Genomic DNA, 3985 nt, shown 5'->3' with positions numbered 1-3985 from the left:
AGAACAGAGGCTGGACAGAGTTAAAGAAAGAAGCAGGGATTTATTAACAGCATCTCCTTCATGGATCCACCTTGGGCAGCACAAGAGCCCAGCCAGGGCTGCACCCAAGGTGAACCAAAATGGGCACAAAATGGACACCTGGTCATGGGGTCTGTCACTGTGATCAGTTCTGCTCCATTTGCATATTGGAGTTCATTGTCCAATTCCAGTTTAGGTTACAAATTCCCATCCTGCTTGTTTTTCTCTCTCCAGCCCACGTTGTTTGTGCTCTTGGGCCTGAGATTTGGATCATTTGTCCTTGGTCCCCAGCTGGAGCAGGAATTGTTTTGTCTCCCTGCTCTGTGCACAGAGCTCACCATCCCTTAATGTGAAGCTCAGACCCACACACCAAAGCAGCACAGAATCTGAAAAATATAAAAGCTACAACCTGAGGCATCACCTGCACTCTCAGGTACAAATTCCTCCTTCTGTCTCCTCACACTGCCCTCCCAGCTTCATTTCCAGCCCTCCCTTAGGTTCCAGTGAGTTGGGAAGAGCCCATTTCACTTAAATCCTACTAACCAATGTATCTTTTATGTCACAGCAGCCTTTTCCCAACAGATTTAGGTTTGCATTCGCTTTTTGAACATGTATTTGTACACACATGTTTGACTCCTCTTCCAGGACTGGAATTGCCAAACTCATACCAAGAGAAATATCTCATTAAAATCCATCTCTGCTCACTTTCTCCAGCAAAAGGAACCAGCAGTGCACATAAGTCTGGAGAAGAATTTAAACATCACTCAAGCTCCAGGGAAAGGTAACAATTTTTAATTCTCACACTGATTTTTTGGGCAGCACTCTGGCAACATTTCATTTTCCCACACAATAATTCAAAACATCTGAGTGTTTTTTCTTGCTTTTCCCTAGCCTACAGTGCAAGCCAGGAATGTTGTATCCTAAAGAAAAGAGTGATGCTAGGATACATTACTGAGCTGCCACAGCAGCTTACCAAGAACATGCACCTGAACCTGCCTGTGCACAGAAATAACCACCCTTCCTTGCACTGGGAATTGTGAACAAACAGCTAAAGCTGAGAATGGAAAAAATAGCTGAGAAAGAAAGAAGAGGAACAAAATATCCATTTTACCGAGGAATATGATCTTCCTTTTTTTTTACATATTTTTGTTTTTGGAAGAAGAACATTCTCTGCCCTGCAGCAGCCCCAGGTTCTTTGGTAAATTTGTGTTTCAGGACAAAATTTGGAGCAACAGGGCCACGTTTAACAAAAACAGAGCCATTAAAACTGGCAGAACAGCTGGGAAATCAGGCTTTTCAAAGAACACATGTGGCTCAGTGGACAAAACCAGCTACACAGGGAGCTAAAACAGTGGAGAAAAGAAAGAACACCTGCAGTTAAAGGAGCTTCCTTAGTGCTGGGCTCAGCACTAGAGCCCAGGGCAAACACAGGGTGGAAAAGCTGCTCTCCAGCCTGTGGGAGCTGCTGGGACAGGGATTCACATGGAAATCCAGGCTAGGACTTCTCAGAGTGCCTGCAAATATTAACCTTTGCTTTTTCAAGTTCTGACACTTAAATAAACAGCCAGGAGTAAAAGAAAGTTTGTGTACATTCTGGAATGTTTTGCAAAGAGCTGCAAAGATGAAAAGAAGCACTCTGTCAGTCTGACCCTGTCAGAGTATCAAGCAGAAGGGTTCAATGTTCTCAGAACAGAGGTAAATGCAGCCAAAGTAAAAAAAAAAAAAAAAAAAATCTATTTGTTGTATATAATTATTTAGCCAGCTTTCCATGGAGGAAAGTTTTTGTCATGCATTTGCATTCAGTTAACTTGGGGTATTTTAAAGATTTACAAAGGCAAATACAGAAGAAAAACAAGTTTCAACAAGTTTCCTCAGAGAGAGGTACTGCCACTGTAACCACATTCTGAATTCTGTGTTTTATAAAGAACAGAGACTAAGCTCTGGTTTTCTCGGAATGACAGAATTCCAGGATGGTTTGGGTGGGGAGGGACATTAAAGCCCATCCAGAGCCACCCCTGCAGAGCAGGGACACTTCCACTGTCCCAGGCTCCTCCAAACCCCATCCAACCTGACTGTGGACACTTCCAGGGATCCAGGGGCAGCCACAGTGGCATCCCTAAAAGAAATTTCTCCATTATTTAGCTCTGCGGTATCATGATGCCCTTTTGGCTGTAGACAAAAACCTGCACCCAACTCTGGGGGTGACTGTAAAAATCCTCCCCTCCTGCCACTGCTTCAGCAGAGTCCTTATCTCAATCTTGGAAATCCTCTTACAAGGCCATTGTCTGGCTTCAATTCTTTCACTCTTCCTTACCAGGGCTATTTTTGCATTTCTCTATAGGTTCTCTAATCTGAGCCTGCCTTTTGAGCTGAAGTTTCATCTCATTGCTTCTCCAGGAGTGTTCTGCTTGTGCTGAACAGATAAATGATGGCCACAGATAGCTACTTACCCAGACTATGCCAGCAAACCTCTGACTGCAAATGCAAAGCACTGCAGGCAAATTTGGATTGGATTAAGGACAGGCAGACACAGTCTTCATCCAGTTATGCATTATTTTATGGCTGCTCATTATCTGGACTTATTTCTGCTTAATGCCTATGGAGAATGAGATCACAAAGCCAGTCCTCTTATAAACAAACAGAAATTAAATAGGGGGGGGTTCATCTTTTTTTTTTAAAGGATAACTGCAATATTTATTGTAAACATATACAGCACAGCCAATGTGATATTCAGGAGTAAAAGCAGAGGGATTTGCCTCCACTTCTAACAGATAAGAACAATTCTATCTTTTTGTTTCCTGCACAGAGCAAAAGGAAAGAGAGAAAGTGCTCAGCATTTTCTGGGCTGTTAGTTCCACACTGCCATACTGTCCAGTCCTCAGTCCATGGAATCATTTACACTTTAAACATCTAATGGCTTCAGCTGTTTCTGAAGGAAGATTTTCTCTAAGATTAAATTGCTTCTAAAAAATTTTTACAGACAGACCCCCACCATCTTCCCAATAAAACAAATACAGTGAGGTTACACTGAATATATAATATATAAGGAAGGTTGTCTGTTCTTAAACTTCCAGTTGAACACTTTTTAAGTTCTTTATTTAGGAACTTTTTAAGATCCTTTTAAGTTCTTTTCATTGACTCCCATGTTTTTCTTACTGTAAGTAAGACCAAATTTCATTCAAGAATGAAATATTCCTTTGTACCCTCAACTCAGCAAGTTAGCAGAGCTTTCAAAAGACTCATAAGAACAGAAAACCTTAATTTATATATTAAATATCCAGTGTAATAGCTGAATCAGTGTAAAAGCTGTAATCTAGCTTTGGGAAAAGGGCAGTACCTGTGTTATTGGGGAGGTGGTTGGTCTGTCCTTCACAAATCCCAGGTGCTCATGTACCTGCAAGCTTCCACATCCTGCCAGCTCTGGGCATTTCTCACTTTTGTTTCACCATCAGGACTTTCTGTCAGGAAATGCTGGGAGAGAGAAGAGAAGAAATGATGGAAAGCATCCCCAGGCTGGTTGTGCAGAGAAGGCTTGGAAGGGTGGGTGTGAGCTTGGCTCTGCCTCCTGGTGCATCCTGAAAGAAGGAATGAAGGAGGGTCCACAGTCCCTGCAGACTCGTACCAAGGAAATGACTTGGAGAGGAAAAAGGGGGAGTTGGGTGCTTTGTTATGAATCCCATGGAATTAGGGAATGATGGAATATCCTGAACTGAGAGGGACCCACAAGGATCATGGATCCAGCTCTTGTCCCTGCCCAAAAACCCAACAACCCCACCCTGGACATTCCTGGAGTGTCCAAACCCTTCTGGAGCTCTGGCAGCCTCAGGGCTCATTCCCTGGGGAGCCTGGGCAGTGCCAGCATCCTCTGAGGAAGAGCCTTTCCCTAAAATCCAACCTAAACCTCATCTGATACAGCTCCAGCCATTCCCTCAGGTCCTAAAGATTTTCACACCTTCCCAGTTTTAAA

Source organism: Zonotrichia leucophrys, chromosome 6, assembly GCF_028769735.1.
Source record: "Zonotrichia leucophrys gambelii isolate GWCS_2022_RI chromosome 6, RI_Zleu_2.0, whole genome shotgun sequence".
In the NCBI taxonomy this organism is placed as follows: domain Eukaryota; kingdom Metazoa; phylum Chordata; class Aves; order Passeriformes; family Passerellidae; genus Zonotrichia; species Zonotrichia leucophrys.
Note: the sequence above shows the minus strand (reverse complement) of the source record.